This window comes from Alosa alosa, chromosome 9, assembly GCF_017589495.1.
Source record: "Alosa alosa isolate M-15738 ecotype Scorff River chromosome 9, AALO_Geno_1.1, whole genome shotgun sequence".
NCBI lineage: Eukaryota > Metazoa > Chordata > Actinopteri > Clupeiformes > Clupeidae > Alosa > Alosa alosa.
In genome coordinates, this window is record NC_063197.1 from 8,755,284 (window position 1) to 8,777,291 (window position 22,008).

The 22,008-nt window shown below is 41.8% G+C and overlaps 1 long non-coding RNA gene across 1 annotated transcript; it reads left to right on the top strand.

Annotated features, from left to right (window-relative positions):
• Positions 1–2,518: 2,518 nt before the first annotated feature.
• LOC125300660 lies at positions 2,519–3,404 on the top strand. The gene is made up of 4 exons (XR_007194596.1): positions 2,519–2,727; positions 2,807–2,860; positions 2,952–3,013; positions 3,218–3,404. It is a non-coding gene; the product is annotated as an uncharacterized LOC125300660 (long non-coding RNA).
• The last annotated feature ends 18,604 nt before the right edge of the window (positions 3,405–22,008 follow it).

Consider the following 22,008-nt stretch of genomic DNA (forward strand, 5'->3'; position numbering starts at 1 on the left):
ACACACACACACTGACTGACACACACACACACACACACCCTCTCTCACCTCTAGCGGAGAGTCTCTGTCAGGTTAGTCAGGTAGTGTGTTCAGTGAGTGCGGCGTGTTGTTAATTAATGGGGTGTTTAGTGGTGAGCGGCGTCATTATTAAGAGCTAAATATAGAAGCTCTGACTTGAGACCTGTTCTGCCTGGAGCACTGAGTACTTAATGAGACTCTGGGCGAGGTGGTGTTGGTGCTGCTGGTGGTGGTGGGGATGGGGGGGATACAGGGTATGTGTTTGAGTTTGTGTGTGTGTGTGTGTGTGTTTGTGTGTGTGTGTGTGTGTGTGTGTGTGTGTGTGTGTGTGTGTGTGTGTGTGTGCCAAGTAAATTCAGAGAATGGGGAGAGGGTGTATGGTGTGTCTGTGTGTGTCTGTTTGTTTTTGGGTGTGTGTTGAGTATTTTCAGAGAATGGGGGGGAGGGTGTATGGTGTGTTTTCTCTCTCTCTCTCTCTGTGTGTGTGTGTGTGTGTGTGTGTGTGTGTGTGTGTGTGTGTGTGTGTGTGTGTGTGTGTGTGTGTGTGTGAGATAGACTGGGGAAGGGGATGGCAGGGTGTTGATTGCATATCTGCAATTGGTTCAATCTAATTTTCTATCGTACATACTGTACATGCTAAATTGTTTACCAGAAACACCTAGATGTGTATATTTGCATGTTTGCAAGAGAGAGAGAGAGAGAGAGAGAGAGAGGGAGGCTGAGGGAGAGAGAGAAGGAGGCAGAGAGAGAGAGGGAGGGAGGGAGAGGTTTTAATCGCATAGCAGTCCAGATCTTGATCTTCTTTAGAAAACATATGGCTGTTACATTGTGACATGGATTTTGAGTTAGTCAGTCTAACCCTCTAACCCCGACCCCCCTTAACACACAAAAACACACACACACACACACACACACACACACACATCAAAGCACACGCACATGAACACACACATTATATTTGTATTATGCACTCATATACAGTATCTGAACACATAATTTATGACACAGTTGGGCTTAGATGTAGCCTACAGTATGTCAAAATAATTAATAACATAAATATTGAACTTGTATGCACCCATGCATGCAGTCATTCATCAAAAAAACATATCTTAAAACACACACATCAACCCATCTATACACCACACACACACACACACACACACAGACGCACACATATGTGGGTGTTACTGTGTGGGTGGGGATGGTTGTCTAGGCCAAGAATTATCCTCTAAAATCCTGCTTGGCTCTGATGAAATTCCGAACTCTTATTGTATCACAACACACACACGCACGCACACACACACACACACACACACACACACACACACACACACACACACACACACACACACACCGAGCCCTATCTCTTCATTGCCTGCTTGTGCCCAAACGGTTGCTAGGCATTTGGGCACACAAGAGATGCTTCATGTCTGAAGGCTATATGCCTTCATTTGCCTTCAGGTCTGTCTCCCTGACTGACTTCATGCAGTTAGTAGAGGTCAACCTGAAGAATTAAACACATCAGAGTGGATATAAGCAAACATACAAGCTATGGCCATGTAGAAACATTCCCCTGTGTTTTATGTTTTCAGATCAGTTCACATCTTCGATTTCTTATTTCAGAGTTTATTTGTTTCATTTGTTGTCAATGGATTTCATCTTGACAGAAAAGCACTTTGGTACAACTCTAAACTTCTAAAAAAAAAAGACTGTGTCTGACAAAAACAGAGGTTGACCACTGATGCAGGGTTTGTGGTTCGTGTGGGCAGCGGTTCAAGCCTGTTAAAAAAAAAGAAGGGAAAAAAAACAACAAATGGCTTTGGCTGTGTACTGTAGCCTCTCAGTTAGAACAATGACTCATAGGGATGACCTTTCAGTGGACATAGCATGGTGGGGGTGACATTACCCCGCTGCCACCTCATTTGCCACCTACGCATCCCAATTCCTCCACACATACCGCCATTGTGTCGGGACAAGTAGCTAACGTCACACCTAAAAGACTAAGGGCCAGATGTACTAACGCTTTTGCGCCCACTTGTATTTGTTTCGCAACGTGCGTGTAAAATCATTGCGAGGTACAAACAGGCTACAATGATGTAAAAGCGCAAACTGCCTGACGCGGGAGCTGAAAGTGGCAGATTGCGTTGTTCATGTCATACATATGCATTCATGGGAGGATCCAGGGGATGGGAGGGGAAGAGTAAAGAGCGCCTAATTATGTATTCCGCGGTATGTACAAAGACTGCTCCTGAAAGCGCACGTCTATTCTGCGCCTAAATACTTCCGCCTTGTAAAAGGAGGTGTTAATCCAAATTGCAGTTCAATAAGAGAACCTTTCAAAGACAACAGAATCACTATTTAGAGGACCAGTTTTGTAAGTCTTTGTACTATCAAAAGCAATGATCACTTTCACGTCATTCACTTAAACTTTCCTACTTGCTAGATTTGACCAATCTTCCATAGCACAAGTAGTTTGAGTAGAACTACTTGTAACCGGCAGACTAACTGCTGTACCAAGTTTGTCCTCCTGTTCTCACCGTAGCTCCTCTCCTATCGGTCACGCCCTCCAGTTAGCTTGCAGGTGGCTATGTACTCATTAGCGTCAATGGCACTTTCTATAAGACCGGCACCGGAGGTGGGCTAGTAAGTGATCCCTAGGCTCCGTACGTCCTCCCTACACTGTGTTCGCTGTGCTGTCACCTATGAAAGGTATGTGCCAATGCTCCTTTTTCACTGCAAACATGTTATTTTAGCCAGCTGTTTTTAAAGTGCAACTGTTTGACAACAGGTATTTGGCTGTGTACCAGACGCTTCCGGGTAGTGTTTTGTTGATCTACCGAAGGTATTTACAAGCACTACACCGTAGATGATTGAACTGTATGGTCCTTTTGTAAATGCCTTCACGCACATTCACAGCATTGTCTTTAACGTAGGTCTTGACTGAAAAGACGCCGTGTACGCGCAGGTTGCACTTTCTATTGGGAGATGCGTTAAGGTAACATTGGCTGTATATCTCAGTAAGGTTTGCCATGTAATATGTGTGTGTGCATGTGTACATATGTATGTTTATATGCCAGTTTACAGTAACTGGATCTACTATAATGTGTCATGTTTTCGCTGTAAGTCCTTGTGGATTTAACTAGCCAATAACCTTTTATTATGTTGTATGTGAGCTATGCTTGTGTGTGATTTTATGTAGGTTTGCGTACTGGAGAGATACCAGGGAGTCCCATTTCCATTCATGTTGAGTGCTGTATTCCTAGAGGTAAAAGGAAACCGTGTTGTATTGTATCTGTATTGGTTTAGGCTGTATTTACCATAAACAATGGATTTTAACTGTGTTTGTTTACTCCTTTAGAAAGATTGCCACTGCTGCTTTGCCTCCTGTAGATTTTAAGTAATTGTAGCTCTTGCCTCATTTTGTTTTCTTTATTTTGTTTTGTTTGTCCGATTGATTTGGCCTAAACATAGGGCGGGGCCGGTTTCATTTATTTGCCCTCCGTCGTGGTGTGTATCGGCAACAGGTGTGGTATTGGCTGCCCCAGTATTTTGCTGCGTAATGTGTGTTGGTAGTAATGCTAACATCTAGCTTTCTTGACCCAGCCAGTTATTGCCAATAGCAACCATATCTTCCCTTCTCCCTCCAGAGAAAAACAGAGTGTTGCAGCTGTTCCCGGGGCAGGTCGCCGGATCTGAGTCCTCCTCTTCGTAACTTCACACAGTATTTGTAGTGGTAGCGTGCACCTCACTATTTGCAGTGATCACTCTTTGTAGTACCTGTGCCTATGCGAAGTGTGTGTGTGTGTGTGTGTCTGTGAATAGGCAACAGAATCCGCAGCACGGGTGGTGTGTCGGTCTCACTCCTCTTCCAGGACAGGTAACCGCTCCCGAACAGCTGATCAAATTAACCCTACTTGATTACATGTAATATTCCTGGTGGCAGCCACTACCTTCCTCTTGCTGGCCTATTGGGCCTAATATGTACTGCACTCCATCCTGAGAATCAAACCCAAGACTGACTTTTAAACTGAATTGCTTGTGAATAAATTGTTTATTTTTTTCATTGAAATACCACGCCTCTGTCATTACTGGCTTATCTGTGTGCTAGAGCCCTCTTGTCTAAATCAAGGTGTTGGAGGTCTAGCTAAAATACATCTTGTGTGAAAGGCCCCAAGTGGCGTAGTCGAGCACTCTATAGTCAAGACTCTTGTCATCTGACTCCCGTGGTCACATACTGATCTTCATTATCTCCCTGCTTGTTACATCTTATCATGTATGGTATTATTTCATGATCGCTAAACATTTGATTCTTTTTAAAGTTTTCATCAGTTAACTTCATTCAACTGCGCTTGTACGTAGGCGCTGGCATTCAGTTGTGGACGTTCGTAAATTGCGTTTATGGGCGGAGAAAGGCGCAGTTTACACTAAGGATTGAACGATTGATAAATACGACGGAAACTTGGGTCTGACAGCTTTCACAATCTGCGGTTTGTCCATGACGCTGATAACGCTACGTTCGCAAATGTACGTACATCTGGCCCTGAGTGTGAATGTTTGCTTGAGTGCAAGGGCGCCTGCAGGAATAAATGTTATGGTACCCCCCCCCCATGAAACATTGAAGGGGTTAAGGTATTAATATTTGTCTGTTTCCCAATTTTGGCTTGAGCTTTGATCAGCTAAAAAGTAGCCTACATAGTACTTTCACACCTAACAGCAGCTTATATTCATTTGGCCAACTTTGTACAGTCCTAAAAAGGCTACCTTTAGTTTCATTTTAGTGTATCGTTGTGTCTGTCCTGTTGAATCTGCTTTCATGTTTTATATTTATTTGTTTTATATATTGCCTCTTTGATCTGTGCTTTTATCTAACTTAATAACTTTCTTCACTTATACTAATTTATATGCTTAATTTTATGCCTATTTTTTTTTAATTGCCTTTGTTGGCCTTATTTGAAACAAAAAATATCCCATCATTCCATCTGATTCCCTGAGTGCTGATTCCTTCTTTCTCACAGCGCTTGGCTACGTCTACACAACACTCATACAGTACTCTCACTGTCTCAGCTGTAGGAAACACGAAGGCACCAACACCCACATTGGCTGCGAGATCATCCACACCCCCTCTTCAGTCGTCACTGTCCGTTTGCGTCTACATCAAACTGACAAGGCTATACGTTAGCTTAGCGATCTGCGCTCACTGGACTGTTAGCTCTGCAGGATGCCAAGACTCATTAGCACGGGATAAGATGCCTCTTGCTTCTCTCCTGCTGTCTTCCTGAACACATACGGTATGCTGATTCAGAGACGGCACGCGATGACAGGAAATGAGTAATATGATGACTACATGGCTGCATGCTAATTTACAATAATAATATTAAAATAACAATAATGAGTCAGCTGACACCCACAGGAAGAGCAGCCATGTCTGTATTGGTGCCTGAGGGTGGAGGTCATCCCTCGAGGATTTGTTATATATCTTGTGTTTAATATCTGGCAGACTAGCAATCAACTTTATATTGATAGACCTTCAAACGCCAGGTATTTGCTGACTATTACATGGTGTTGATATCTCCTTACGTTAAACGTCTCAGGGCTGGTCAAACTTCAAAGAAAGCCTGCCATGTTTCCACCCACCCACACACACTCACTCACACACACACACACACACACTCACACAGACAGACACACACATACACACACTCACACTCACTCACTGAACCAACCTCATCTAATCTTTGTGCATGGACGTAAGAGTCTTGTCAATAGTGACTCTCTCTCACACACACACACACACACACACACACACACTGAGCTGCTGCCCATGCTGCATTGATTCCCTCCCCAGGGCCCGGTAGGGTGTGTACACTCGCAAGTGCTGTGACGTTCAAAGCAACTCTACACATCTATCAGTGTGTGTTTTTGTGTGTTTATGTGTGTGTAGAGTGGAGGAGCTGGGTCAGTTGAGTCCAGCCGATCAGAACTCCACCCCTCTGTGACAAACAGTCGTGATGCACTCTCTGATCTGTCACAGCATCCAATCAAATGTCCTTGCCCAGCTCCTGACCGCTGTGCAGATCAGCTATTTAGCTCATGTGCTGATTTGTCAGCTTTTTTTTTTTTTCATTGTTTTTTTGGCAGCTCTGTTGTGTTCTGTTCTGTCATTTAGTAATTACCTCGTTGTTTGTTTACCGCATTTGGTCAGTGTGTCCTTTTCAGAAAAAAAGGGAAAAAAAGTTTTGAAGTCTCGCGGATGTTAATTGTGGTGTGTTTTTCACTGCATGCTCTGTTTGTTCTTGAGACTTGCCATCCATCTACCAGGAGCGAGGTGAACTCAGCAGGCCCATGAGGAATCATCATGACAATATCCTGCCATTGTCATGGCCAAGGAGGATTCTGGTGCACTGTTGTCATGGAGATTTGGTTGAAAAATACAATTAAACGTGATATTACTAAGAGGAAAGATTACGGCTCATTATGGTGTTCAGCAGCCACGTTTGCTGAGAAATATTCACCAGTGGAAAAGATGCAGGATTCCATGTGTGGGGAGACTACATCATAGTTTATGGTTCTGGTGGATGAGGCTTTAACCAATTCAACCACATCAGGGCCATACTCTACAGTCATTTCCTGTGCATTAGTGACATTGTGTAGAAACTGCAGGACAGTATTTTATGCAAACGTGTATTAAAAATGTGTATAGATTGTACCTGTGTATTATCCGCAGTGCCCAATCGCCGATGAATTAGGAGATTGTGCTTGAATCATAGACGAATGAAAAAAAGAGATTTATTCCCATGTAAAGCTCACCCCTGTAAGTACATTTTAAATTAAGTATTAACTAAAAATAAAGTACCTTTTATTTAATCAGACAACAATGTGTCAGTGTAATTGCTGTAAATGAAAATGTTATTAATGGACATGGATATATCCCTTACTGTGGAAAGCCTGTCACATGTCAAAACATAGATTTGTTAGTGATTTGATAATTAGTCAGTGCATTGTTTAGACAGTGAGATGTGGATGTGACATCTTCTCTTGAGTATGACTGACATTTTGTTTACCTCTCTGTCTCTGCCTCTTTGTATAGTAGGGCCTATGCTGGATGTGCTGAAGGCCATGGAAACATTGTGTGTCCAAGTTTCAAGCTTTATTGTCGCGTATAGTTTGCAATACAGCGAAATTCTTATGCCACAGTTGCAGTAGTGCAATGATAAAAGGGGTAAATAAACACAGAGTAAATAATCTATCTATCTCTATATATATCTATATATATATATATATATATATATATATATATATATATATATATATATATATATATATATATAGGTAAATAACCTATAGTTATACTGTATGTGCTGAGAGAAAGTGAAATAGAACATTATATCCAATATTCCAATATGTGGTTTAATGTTCTGCATTGTGTCCAATATTCTAATATGTGGTTTAATGTTCTGCATTTCTCACTAGTGGGTCACTTTGACACTAAAAGATTCTACTTAGTGACTTATGTATGATATCTGTACTGTCCCTGTGTATATCTGTGTGTGACTGTATTTAGACATAAGCGGGAATATTATGACTTTGCAGTGTTTCACTGTTCTGCATGGCTGCATCAGTAGCTATCTGCTCCGGATTTCCAGGTTGCCACTAATCAGAGTCTGACTCAGTGTAGTCCATGTGAGATGGAATGACCAACACCATCTCCCATCAGCCTGGAAGGATACTTAAACCCTAAAACCTTTAAACTATTTCATTGTCTAGTTAGAACAGCTGATGAATCTTTAGGTGGAGTCATGCTGTCTCTCCCTTGATGCGCATCATTGTAAATAAAACTCTGTTCCTTATTTTTCATACTATTGGTCTGACTGAGTCTCTATTCATCTGTGGTATCAAAATTACCATCAGTACACATACTGTACAGCAGCCTTGGTCTGTTCATTCGCATTGTCTTTATTCTTCCCCTGTTACTCTAGACTATAGACAGTTCGTATTCATATGTATACCCACTGAGGTGGTCAACAACCAATACTTCGAATGCATGTTGGCTCTCTCTCTTATTATCCAAAATCGACCTTGCATTGTGTCTTGTCTTGTTACAGTTCAGGCTCTGTTCTCTGTGAAGCCCCCTTTTTTGATTGTTACTTTCAACCTTTTATTTTTTTGTTTGATTTTCTACCTTTGCCTCTAAGGCTGCAGCCACAGTATCCTTATAATTTGCCACTACTGGATGACACGTTAATATTCAGAAGAGCTCCCCTCTCTCTTTCTCTCTCTCTCTCCCTCTCTCTCATCTCCTGTCCTGCTGTGGAGATCCAGGACGGTGCAAGAGCACCTGCATACGCCGAGCGTAGCGAGTCAGGGAGGCCCCCATGACACGTGGTTCGGAGCGGGTTTTCCTCCGGCTGAAACATGTGAGGCCCCTGCTGAACATCGGGGAGCTCTGGACCGGGTACAACCCCTCTGCACCCCTGCTAGGCTTATTGTTGTTGTTGTTGTTGTTGTTGTAGCACTGCAACTGCTTCTGGATGGGGCATAATCACTTGATTGTTCACACCTGATGAGTTGTAGATTTCATCTTGTGTGGCATGTGGATGCTGTTTTTCTTCCCAAAAACTCTTGTTATTTGTTGTCCATTCTCTGGGTTCTGATTTGTTTGACACGGTATGCACAATCATTGCAATACCAACATGCACAAACTAATTCTAATTAGTGCTGTCAAACGATTAAAAAATGTAATTACGATTAATCGATGAATTCCTATAGTTAATCACGATTAATCACATATTTTATCGCATGATTAAAATTCTATTATTTTGCATTTCTGAACTTTACAGGAGTCCATGTTAACAATATAAAGCAATTATTGTGTATCTTGATTAGGATTCAAATGAAAGCAAAGCAAGTTACTTCATTAACTTAAGACGTAGGTCTATTTGATTATTTCAAATCAAATTTCTAAAGATGTGCAGCAGACTAATATATTCTTCAGAAATATAGCTAATAAAGGGCATAACAAACATAAAATACTATATTCATTATCTTTGAGTTCAGTTGAAAATAAGGAACTTTTCGACATGAGTGCACTGCCATTTTATAGGCCTACAGTCTATGGTGCACTTGCCACACACATCAGCACCGAAGTTTTTAACACGCAAACACTGGATGAACAATGGATTTTAGGCGGCATCGACCAAATATAACTGAATCGTGATTACACGGCGGCAAAGTGCGATGCTGGTGTGCAGTTGTATTGAAAAAAAATGGAATCTAATGTACAGTTCATGAATGTCGAAAGCAGAGTGCATCGCACTCATGTCGGCATCGGTGTCCACAGCAATTTGAAACACCATTCAGCAGACTGGGAGTTCAGAACTGCGTTGGTGTTTATTGTACGAATCTACTCTTTGGCCGGCTCGTAAGCACAAACAAGTGTGTGCAGCATACCTTTCCGTAGCCTACTAAAGGCGCATCATCATATAGGTTACATTTAATCTGCATCACGCCCCATTTTAGCGGAAAACAAGTTAACATACATATATATCATTGATTCTAATGGGAAAGACAGATAGCCTAATCACACCTTGACGTTACATCTAGTTATTAATTTGCAGGCCATTCAATAATTTAACACGGCAGTTATAAAGAATTATGCGTATACCTTACTCATGTCGAAACGATGTAGGCAACATTACAACCCATTCAGCACGTAGCCTACTAGCTACACTTACCATACCATATCCCATGTAAAACGGTTAGCTTGCTAGCTAGCTAACTGTGGAACTTCAGTATAACAGGCATAGCCAATTATCTCACCTAGTTGTAGGAAAAAGATACGTTCATATTACAAGTGATAGAATGAATGTGTGACTTATGTTTAGTTGATGTTATGAAATGTAAAGTTAAGCTTGCCGAACTTAGTTATTAGGGGTTTGCACGGCTTGTCATCAGATCTGGACATCGCCATATTGGAGATGCTCGCCTCATTAGAAAGCATTAGGCACTGAAGTAAATCCCTAACATCGTCAAGGAGAATGGTTAATTATTGCCGTGTTTTAGGTTGTACCAATAGGTCAGACTGAGAAAAACATCTGGTGTAGGTATCGACTTCCAAAAGTTATTAAAAAAACCAGGGAGAAGGGACAATAATGCCAGAAGTTATCAGAGGAAGGGGGGCTTGTGGTTGAACTTGGTACTTCGTCTCCCTCACCCAACTCATCTGGATCTGCGCTGCCAATAATCCGTAATTTCTCGAAATATCGCGCCTTTTCTTGTGGTCCAAGTCCTGCCCTATATGCCTTTGCATCTTAGACGCATTTTGATGAGCTTTTCTGTTGTTTAGACACGGCTACAATCACGTAAGATATCCAAAGTGCATAATACTCCATTGTACTTCATTCACTGAGTATCGCCAATATGGCCGCGCGTGCTGGGTTACCATAGTTACCGGCCAGAACGTGACGTCGGTGCAAACCCCTAATAGTCAGCAGTTTGACTGTGCCTACATTCGTGACACTCCTGTTAGTAGGCTAAACTGGAAAGAGCAAAAAATAGGAACGTAATGGTCACATTAATCCCATAAACACACAGATAACTCTTACACCAACCTTATTTTGTGCCTTTTATTCACGTTTGTTTCAAGATTTAGTAAGTATAACCCCTTTTCGCTCCCCACTTCTATGCAGCATAGGTTTCCATTATCCAAACAGCTCCCGTTCCCCTGAAAGGGGGCGTGTACATGCAGCACGGTCTAGCTAGATCCAGTGTGGTGTTGTAGCTGTTCTAACGTTACTAGATGTTGCAACAGCTTGTGAAAAAACTACAAAGTTTGTTACACCAAAAAGAACGTTAGTCTCGCGATAAAACAATTGACGCCGTTAAAATAGGTTTACGTTAATGCCGTTAATAACGCGTTTAACTGACAGCACTAATTCTAATATTAATGAACTGGACAAACATTTTGCTAATTTAATACCTTCCCAGACAGCACACATACATCTGCCCGATGTCGGTTTCAGATCAGCATGGAATCCTCCCATATAATAATGTCGCAGGGGTATCGGCCTGAAGTCACTTCCATGTATGTTGGCTTTTGATCGTTCCTACTACCCAAAGCAGATCCCGCTACCTGATTTTTTTACCCCAGCTTCCATGTAAGTTGGCTTTTGATCGTTCCTACTACCCAACGCAGATCCCGCTCTATCTGTTCTTTTTTTGCGTGTGTAGCAGGCAGCCAGGCACGTCAGATCAGCCTGGAGCAGCGATTTTCAGGTTGGTAAATTCACTCATGTAAATTGTCAGAAAATAGGCATTGTCAATTGTATGACTGTTTATTTGCCTGCTAGGCTAAGCCATAACTTGGTGTATTACTTAAAGAACTGTTGTGAGGTAATTACAACTTCGTTGTGAACTAATTCAGTTAGCTAGTTGAGCTAACACTGGAAAATATTGTGGTGATTTTATCTAGACATAACAATAATACTTGTGTGTGTACTGGTTTATTAAGGAGACCTTCCATTTACTATGAGAACATTGTTTGTGCAGCTGCTATGCAACATTTACTGGAAGTCATGAGACTGGACTGTCAAAGGCTAAGAGTGGAAGCAAACAAGACAGGGCCTGGGAGAGAAAGGTGCTTACCAGAAGGGCATAAATAGAAGGGGCTAGCAGAAGAGGAGAGGCAGGGACCTTCCAGAGAGAGGAAGTGAAACCAAAGTTGAAGTGACACATAGAACCAAATCAAAACGTACCCTGCCTGGCAACAGATTACACATAGAACCTGGACACATGTATTCTGCCTAGCAACACACATTTTTTAATGTTTATATGAGAAGGAGTTTCCACCAATATCTCAGGTCCCAAAACGTTCTGATTGGCTAAAAGGGGCCTGGTGACGTTCCTGGTGATAGGAACGCCTCTCAGGCCCCTGAGAGCATAAAAGAGAGAGCTCAGGCACATTCGGATCAGATCTCATCGGGGTAGCAGCTGCCACTCATCACTCTATTGCCTGACGGTCCAGTCCTGACGCTGTTTGGATTGTATTATCACTGCAATACGGTGAATAAAGGATCAACAGTATCCAGCATCTCTCGTCTTGGTGTTCTCCTTCGGGTCTTTGACATCAGAGTGCTAGTTGGATTGGAGGTTTTGGGAAGTGGATGATTTCCATGACAATATGTTAAACCTAGCTAGCGGCTATGGCGAAATGTTAACACTACAGCATCCATGATTACCGGTACAAGGTGTAAGAATAGCAAGTTATTATTTGACCGTGAGACTTAACCCAGGAAAGGCTGTCGTTTTGGTATGGAGAGGAGTGGGAGCTAGGCTATTAGTTAACGTTACTGTCTTGGCTGAGCTAACCTGCTGGTTGTGTCATCATAACGCCTTTGCACAGAGGAAATGCACAGATATATGCATCAGCCGAAGTTCCCAAAGCAAATGTAGGCTACGTTTCAGTCCCAACTTTCTCTAGCCACTTCCAGAGTTCGTGTTTTGGCCGGCGTTAGCGCGCTAGCCAAGTAACGGCATTAGCTCGCCTCTGCTTGATTGAAATATCAGCTGAGGTAATGCTAATGGGTTTGAAATCTATTTCTCCGAGCTCGGTAGTGGCTCTCTGCATCTATGAAAATTCATTAACAGCAATCGGTAAGGGTAGACTTTAAAGATGAAAGTGTTGCGGTGAATTAATTGTTGTTTTTGTCTCTTGCAGGAGAAGAACCTGATTTTTGGGGGAACATTTCTAACAGCATTTTTTCATCATTCAGACTTTTTGAAACATTAAATAAAATGAATTGAAAATATTTTTGGCATCTTTTGGATCTTTTTGGATCTTCTTTATAGATCTAATCATTTATAGCCTAGTGTAAAGTGTGCAATCTCAAGTTCCGACCTAAATAAATAAAGGTCGTACAAGCAGGGGGTGGGCATAGCTTTGATGAGTCGTTGAAACATTGGCTCATTGTCGTTTTCGATGATTTGCCGACATCCCGGCGATGTCTTGCCAATGAGCAAACGATGAGTCGTTGAAACATTGGCTCATTGTCGTTTTCGATGATTTGCCGACATCCCGGCGATGTCTTGCCAATGAGCAAACGCTTCCTATGCGATGTCTTCTAGACTGTAACGGCATTCATCGGCCCGACATCGGTAAGATTTATGTGTGCCGTCTGGGTTGCGACACAGCAAGCAAGCACAGGTAGATCAACGCAGAGAGGAGGGGGTTCTCAGTACATGAATTTGTTTAAAGTGACACCCTTTCCATTAGCCTGACGAGCCAGACCCACATTAAAATGTAGGGTCTGGGCACTCACCGTTCGCAGTGCTCAGTCCGAGGGGCGAGATAATCGGTTGTCTTTCACATTCTCTCTGCACGCAATAGGACAGCGCTGAGTCCCATGCGTTTTCCCACCAGCGGAGCTAGTTGGCTAGTTCTAACTTTTGCCATTTTAAAACAAGCTTAACTCGTGTCACACTGTTGGCCAACAGCAACATCCATCTTCTTTGTTTTCAAGTAGCAGAGAATTCAAGCCAAACTGTTGCAACTCTGCCATCAATCATTATGTTAAGCCCACCTAACGACTCTATACACGATTTGATTGGCCTGATAGAAGTTTAATTTTTCGAGCTCACAAGCCAACAGAGAGTTGCTAGACTAGCCCTGAAAGCAAATGTAATTTGCTGCCGCTAGGGTGTGTCAAGATTTCTAGGCTACCTTTCCATGAGACTAAATCATAAATGAGAAACTGTCATTCAATCCGCAAAGTGTCCACATTCTGCATACTGTACAGCTGCATCCATCTCCACACCCATTCCTCTTAGTGGAATATCTCACAAACTCTTCATTCAATCATATATCAAAATAAAGGGCAGACCTTAGCGGACACAAATTGTTCAATTAGCTGTTCCAGAGTATTTCGGTTTTGAAATTGTAACAATTTCTATATTAAAGAATCAAAAGTCAAAATAGCAAATCAAATAGCAAGCACAGATCAACGGGGCCTTGGGCTACATGACATGCAAGCACATGTTTCTTCATGTCTTCATGTTTCTTCATGTGCAGAGGAGTATAAGGCTCATTCTTCATCCAATGGATCAGTGACAAGACACGTGACGCGCAAATTATTTGTCTTTGATAAAAAAAGGCTGACATAAGAAATGTGCAAGTATCATCACATCATACTTTCCAAGATATGGGTAGCCTAGACTGTCCTGGAAAAAAAACATGATATAGATGGCCCTTACAATGACCAGGATAAGAGTTTTAAAGTAAAGGTAGTAAAATTACACTGAAAATAGACTGGGTCTCAAAGGGTTAAAGTCAACCTCATGTTTCTATGAATGTGAAATAAAATACTAAAAATTGCGCCTCTGATTTCTGCTTCATTGTTCCATGCAACATGTCAATAATTTAGCCCTGTTTTCACTGCAGGATTTCCGCAGCACAATAGCCATACGCACTACGCACTGCGGAAACAAATGAAGGCCTTCCATGTTATTATGACGCCGTGCAGCGAAGCGGCGGTCATATAGGGTTTTTTTTTTTTTTTTTTCGCATGCCCAAATTTCCGTCAATGATTCCCGGGACACTGAAAGACCGGGGGGTATTATCTAAACTTGGTGGGCATGTAACCCCACATGGATAGCATGGAACTATCGTTTTTCATTTTGATCTGTCGCCCCCCCTGCTGGACTGGACCCCCCGAAAGGAGGGTAGGGCAGACACAGTTTCCTGTGAATATCCCGAAAACCGTAGGGTTTAGGAGGACCATTTTTTTTTTGTATGTTGATCTCAAGGGGCCATGTCAACCCATTCCATAACCACTCATTTCATGTATAGCGGCACCTAGTTAAACACAAAAAGTAAAATGAGGTGTTGTAATTGAAGGTATCTGTGACCTAACATAGTCAAAACTGCAATTGAAATTGGAAGTGTAGGATCATTATGACACCCTCTGTATGCACGCCAGTTTTTTTAGAATTCCGTTCATGGGGGCCAATAAATTAATTTATATTACTATACACCAACTGGCCTGTAGGTGGCCGGAGACAGTTTTTTGTGAATATCTCGAGAACCGTAGGGCCTAGGAGGTCCACCTTTTTTTTGTATGTTGGTCTTAAGGGGCATGTCAACCCATCCCATTACCACTTATTTCATGTATGGCGCCACCTAGTTAAAAATTAAAAAAGCAAAAAATTAGGTGTTTTCATCACAATATCTCTGGCTGACAAGGTCAAAACTGCACGAAATTAAAAGTGTAGGATCATTATGACACCCTCCGAATGCATGCCAAGTTTTGTGTACTTTCGTTCATGGGGGGCCTTACAATAAAATAATTTATGTGTACATTTAGTGACGCATACACCAACAAGGATTCCGGGACACTGAAAGACCGGGTACACAAAACTTGGTGGGCTAGTACCCCCACATGGATAGCATGGAACCGTCATTTTTCGTTTTGATCTGTAGCCCCCCCGCTGGACTGGACCCCCCGAAAGGAGGGTAGGGCAGACACAGTTCTCTGTGAATATCTTGAGAACTGTAGGGCCTAGGATGACCATTTTTTTCCGTATGTTTGCCTCCAGGGGTCATGTTAACCCATTTCATGTGCACACATGTGCACAAACAGATACACACACACACATACATTCACAGTAATCATACGTATGACACATACTCACACAGTAGACATATGTACACTTGCATGCACAGGCACATACGCAGGCACACACACAAGCACACACACACACACACACACACGCACACCCACACCCACACACATAACATAACCCTAACACAAACAATCAAAGATTTCTCAGAATTGTGAACAGGCAAGATGGAGGTGGGGTTGTATAAAATGAATTTTACATGTGAAATCTATAAACTAATCATGTTTTGGTACTTGTTGTCTAGCAGATACCAGTGAGAATTGAGTGTGGATAATGCAATTTAGTGAGACAGTTAGAATCATATAGGCCTTTCAGCGTGATTTCTTTGTGGGGGAAAAAATGTGCTGGACTGGGCGGCTGTGCAGACCACCTGACCCGGGTGTCCACTAAAGTGTTTCTCTCGTCTTCCTTTCTTCCTCCCACTAACAATATCTATCTATCCAATCGGCACAGAACTGCAAAAACATGGACAATAAAAATAGCTTTAAACACAACAAACAAAAACTAGAAATGCAACTAGATACTGGACTGAGATAGAACTCCTGAAAGTGATAAATCTGCAACACTTTGTTGTACTTCAAAGATATGTGTTGCTAAATTTATGAACACCCACTAAATGATTGATGTTTTGTAAGAATACTATCTACTTTGGTAAATAGTGTTCAGAGAAATTGTAGAATTCAGCAGAATTTCTTGTGCTTGTGCCTGTATATGTGAGATGATGGGTGAATTATATGTGTATGAGAGAGAGAATGAATGTGTGTGAGAGAAAATGACAAGAGGAGAATGAATTTGTGCAACGTGTGTGTGTGTGTGTGTGTGTGTGTGTGAAAGACAGAGAGAGAAAGAGGTGGGCATGCAGGGAGAGAGAGAGAGAGATGTAAGCTAGGCTAGCACAGTGCTTCATTGAAAGAGACTAAACTCTTTTTCATCTATTTTATTGGGTTTTTTTCACTTCAGATTGAGGTGTCAGGCAAATGTGAGTGCAGTACAGTGCTACACACACACATACACACAAACACCTCGTCCATTCTGACAGGTAATCCAGGGAAATAGGTATTGTACAAACATACACACACTCACACACACACACACATAGTAGCTGTCTGTGCTGTGTGAGAAACTCTTTTCTAAACCATTGCTCTGTTGCCTGACTTTGACAGGCAGGCTGGTCATCTGTGTCAGTCACCACTCATTCAGATATCAGAGCAGCTTAACTAAGCCTAGCACAGGAACACATGTCCTATACACAGTCATGACACATTGACACAGAAGCTACAATCTAATACCCTCAACCCCCTCATGCAAAACCCTACACTCACTCAAAAGAAAGGGAAAGAAAAAAGAAGAAGAAGAAGAAGTAGTATCTCCCTTTGACTTTGCTAGCCATGCAGACAATCAACATCCCAATCTGCTTCTGTACATAAGACATGATACTGCCTGAAAGCTTCCAATTCATCTCAGTTACAGTAAATGCTAATGGCGCGTTCCAGTGCCCATCCAAACCAGTGGAATGTGGGACCTATCCTGCCTCCAACTAAGAAAAGTGCACTGGAATGCCTGCCTGCCAAACTCGGGGGAGCTCTACCTACCCCGACCTCACCAAAATAAGTCGGAAGATAATGGCGGCGCCCGTGGAGTCACACTTTGTGAGAAGTAAAACTTCAAGGAATAGGAATTACTTCTCTGCATGGATAGGGTTGTTTTAGACACTGCAATTTTAACACAACTTATTTTTCATATTATGACGCGAAATTATGTTGTTATTATCTGTTTGAAGGCATAGCCTACGGTCAAAGCATACCCAGTTATCTTACATAGCGAAATGCAGCGCTTTTACATATACGGCTCCAGAACAGACAAAAACAAAGCGAGTATCAGCCTAGCGCGGCGGTCGTCCATGTTTTCTGTTTACATTCCACTTCAATTGCCTGGAACGCTTTGAAGTAGGAGCTAGTACACTTCAGGTAGGATAAGTCCCACGTCCCATTGCTTTAGATGGGCACTGGAACGCAGCATAACTGCACTGGGTTTGCATACTACCTGATATAGGCAGGACTGGACTCGATAGCCCCCTTTTTGTCCACAGATGTAAAGCAGTAACCCTTCACATCAAAAAGCTAATCCTCCCCATAGTGGAAAGCTAAGCCCTGAGAGTAAATGACAACTTGTAGCCATAAAGCTTAGCGGCTAATGGTGGGGGCTAAATGGTGACCCCCTGAGCAGTGTGCTAAGCCTGGCCCACAGCAGTCATCGGGTTAAGGAGCTGTTAGCATTCAGGAGAGCAGATGCTGATATAGACCTCACAGGCCTCTGCTAACTAATGAGCTCAGATGCATATGTATGAGGGCACCCAGGAAGCCTTCACACACGCAAGTGTGCACCCAAAAAACACACACACACACACAGACCTACAGACACACAGGCATGCACACATACACACAAAGACACACACACATGCACAGACATACAAACACACACATACACACGTATGCATGCACAGACACATATTACCGTTTTTTCCAATTACTAACACACTAAAAATGACATGCAAAGCACAATTATTTAAACTAACACACAGAGAGCAAACCCTTTTCTCAAGTCTCCAAAGCTCTAAACACATGTTCTGCTTTACACACATTTTGCAATTCAAAATGGCACTTTTCAAATGCAGTGAACATGGATCTCTGCAAAACACACAACAATCTGACATAGCCACATGTTTGCCATTTCAAAACACTGCCATTCAAAATGACACTACATGAGCTAATTGGCCAACATATGTGCCACCTGGCCACACCTCAATGGTTAATTGTTACCACTTCAATCAGGAAGTACTATGAAAAGACCACAGGTGAGCACCTTTTTTTTACAACAACAATGGAAGACATTGCAGAGAGAGGAAGAGGGAGGGTGAGAATGAGAGGGGGAGGAAGAGTGAGACCTGGTAGAGGAGTTCATGGCCAAAGAAGACAACATTTTTCTGCAATTTTCTTTTTCAGTTTTTGTGAGCATATTTTGTTCACTCTAATGTAAATATATCTGCTGTGCATATGTTGTGGTGGAAAATAAAAAAAATAAAGGTTTCAACAGCATGTGTGTGTATATGTAAGTGTGAACAATCTGAAGAATATTCTACAATTTGTTTTAGTATTATGGCAAAGCATACTAAAGATGAGAGTGCTTTTCATTATGTCCAACAGTTGGTTAGACAAAAATCTGTGTGTGCCATTTGGTGCAAAAGTTTAATGTTATATGTAGTTTTGGTTGCATTGCTTCAGTTTGCAGGCTATATGAGGTATTTTGCCATTTGGGTGTGTGGTTTTGTGAATTGTGTTAAGTATTTTGATAAAACCACAATAATTTGCAAAATTGTGTTTTAGCAATTGAACAAAAAAATGAAAGTGCTCCTCCCTCTGCTGGTACTCTCTTATATAATGTCTCTGATCTAATAGATAAAAACATGACTCAGTAACACACACACACACACACAGCAGTATACAGAGAAACAATAGCAAATTGTTCATATAGCAAAAATAATAAAAGGAGACAAAGGATAAGCCAATGCATACAAAAGGGAAGAGCAACTGAGAAAGAGTGTACACGGTTTCTTTCTCTGTCTTTCTCTCTTTTTCTGTGTGTGTGTGTGTGTGTTAATGCCCACTTACTGTATGGGTGCGCTTACAGTATGCATAAATATGTCTATATGAGCCACCGTCTACCAATGCACGAGCATATGTGTGTGTGTGTGTGTGTGCGTACGTGTGTATGTGTGTGAGAGGTAAATGAGTCTGTGCTGATGGAAATGCATTAGAGCTTCAAGTGCTACTGGAGGCGATGGGGGCAATAAAACACATTCAGACTTTTATTTATTTATTTTTTTCATTTCCAGAGAAATGATTGTGTCCTATGGAAGCATATGTGTAGCTTAATTCAAATGAAAATGCAATCTGCAATTCAAAAAGACGTTGCATTATGCAATTGCCAATTCATGCAATTGCCAATTATGTAATTTAATATTGCAATTTGCAATAATTTCCAACAAATTGTATTTTAATCTGCAAAGTGACAATGCAATCCTAAAATCAATTTGCATAATTCTTTTAAAAAAATAGATTAAACATGGATTGAATTACATTCCATTTTGCCATGGTACTTCAGTCTCAAAATTCAAATGGCAATTCATTTTGCATTTCAATTTTCAATATTCAGTTTCATCATTTAACTGTCAGTTCGTTTGGCAATTTAATATTCAAAGTGCAATGTAGGATTGCATTTTGAAAACATATTTGGCAAAACTAACAATGCCAGCCTGAAAACAATTTGGATTATTTTGGGCAAAACGTTTTGCCTTCGTTTTGAGGCATTTTATTCAAATGGAAAAGAAATAGCGCCCCCTGTGATTGCATTGCACTTGGCCAATTGAATTGGCAATTGCATAATGTAATGTATTTTTGAATTGCATATTGCAGATTGCATTCTCATTTGAATTAAGCTACACATATGCTTCCATAGTGTCCCTCAGGGTACAACACACACACACACACACACACACACACACACACACACACAGACTTACATTTGCTGATTTAGTAAAAAAACTAAACCTCACAAGACTTAATTTGAACTTGTCTTGCTCTTGCTCAACCCTTCCAATATATTGTTTGTGAGGTCAGTTCTCTGTGTTGGCATACGTGTGTGGGTGGAAACGAGTGTGTGTATGTTTACTGTAAGCTAGTGTGTGTGTGTGTGTGTGTGTGTGTGTGTGTGTGTGTGTGTGTGTGTGCGTGTGTGAGTATGTATGTGTGAGCATGTGTCTGTGTGTGTGTGAGAGAGAGAGCGAGACAAAGAAAGAGAGAGAAAAAGAGTGAATAAGTCAGTGAGTGAGTGTGTGTGTGTGTGTGTGTGTGTGTGTGTGTATGTGTGTGTGTGAGAGAGAGAGAGAGAAAGAGAGAGAGAGTGAGAGAGAGACACAGAGAGAGAGAGAGGAATTAAGCCAGGACAGATCCAGGAGGGATGTATGAAGTGCAGGATTTAGAGGGTTAAGATTAAGAAGGGTTAAGACGGTGCTGGGGAATGGGGTGAAAAGGACCATTTTAATAGTTTAATATAAAAACTGTTCAAAAAGGTCAGTGTGTGTGGTGTGTGTGTGTGTGTGTGTGTGTGTGTGTGTGTGTGACCTTAAGTGGCACTGAAATTCTGGGGGGGAAAAGCAGCCTGGTAGGTTTTGCATCCTGATCCGATGCTTTTGACCCATCATCTCTCATATCACACTGGACAAACACACAACATAAGCCCCAAATTATACAATGCAAGGGTAGAGTGCAAGGGTGTGTGTTGTGTGGTTTGTGTAGTGTGGTTTGTTTTGTGGGTGAAGATGTTTGTGTGGTGTGTGTTGTGGTGTGTGTATTGTGTGGGATCTCCAGAAGGCCACTTGTCATCTCAAGCAAGCAACCCAGTCTGACCCGTACTCCTTTGACCCTCTTGTCAACTCTGAAGAAAAAACAATAATAAAAGGACAAACCATGAGAAAGGTTTGAAAAATATTTACCAAATGCTATTTTTATAGAGTTCTTCTTTTCTCTCTCCTCTTATCCTCTTTTGTCTCTATGTTGTTCTCTCCATCCTACGTGACTCATACAGTATATAGATGGAATTACTGCATGGTGTGGCCTATACTGGGCAGAAACAGAGAGAGAGTAAGTTTGAGAGATGGAGAGAGAGAAAGAGAGAGGAAGAATAAGATGATGAAGAGGAGGAGAAAATAGGGACAGGAAGATGAATTAATACTAAAAGGGAGGCAGAGAATGGGCAGAGAGGAGGATGAAGACAGAGAGGTGGAGGAAGAGAGAGAGGAGTGAGGGAGAGAGAGAGAAGGGAGAGAGAGAGATACACTGTATAGGGGAAGGAGAGAGAGAGGAGGGAGAGTGGTGAAGCGGTGACATTCCCTGCCGCTGTCTCTTAGATGGTACTGTTTGCTGCTATATGATTACCCCTCTGATGGCTCTGACAGAGCAGGCTGAGTCTACAGGTTTTACACGCCATCGCTCGCTTTGCCACTCTCTCTCTCTCCATACCTCCATCTTTCTCTCTCTCTCTCTCTCAATCTCTCTCAGGATGATTGCTAATAGGACTACAATATTGCCATAACAATGTATTAATAAATAGTAAACACACACACACACACACACACATACATACAACACACAAACACACACATACACACACACACACAACCAGCAGATACAATGCAAGGAGATAATGGAACAGCAATAAACGCCCAAATCAAATCACCAGGGTCACTGCAGTGTCACATGTTGT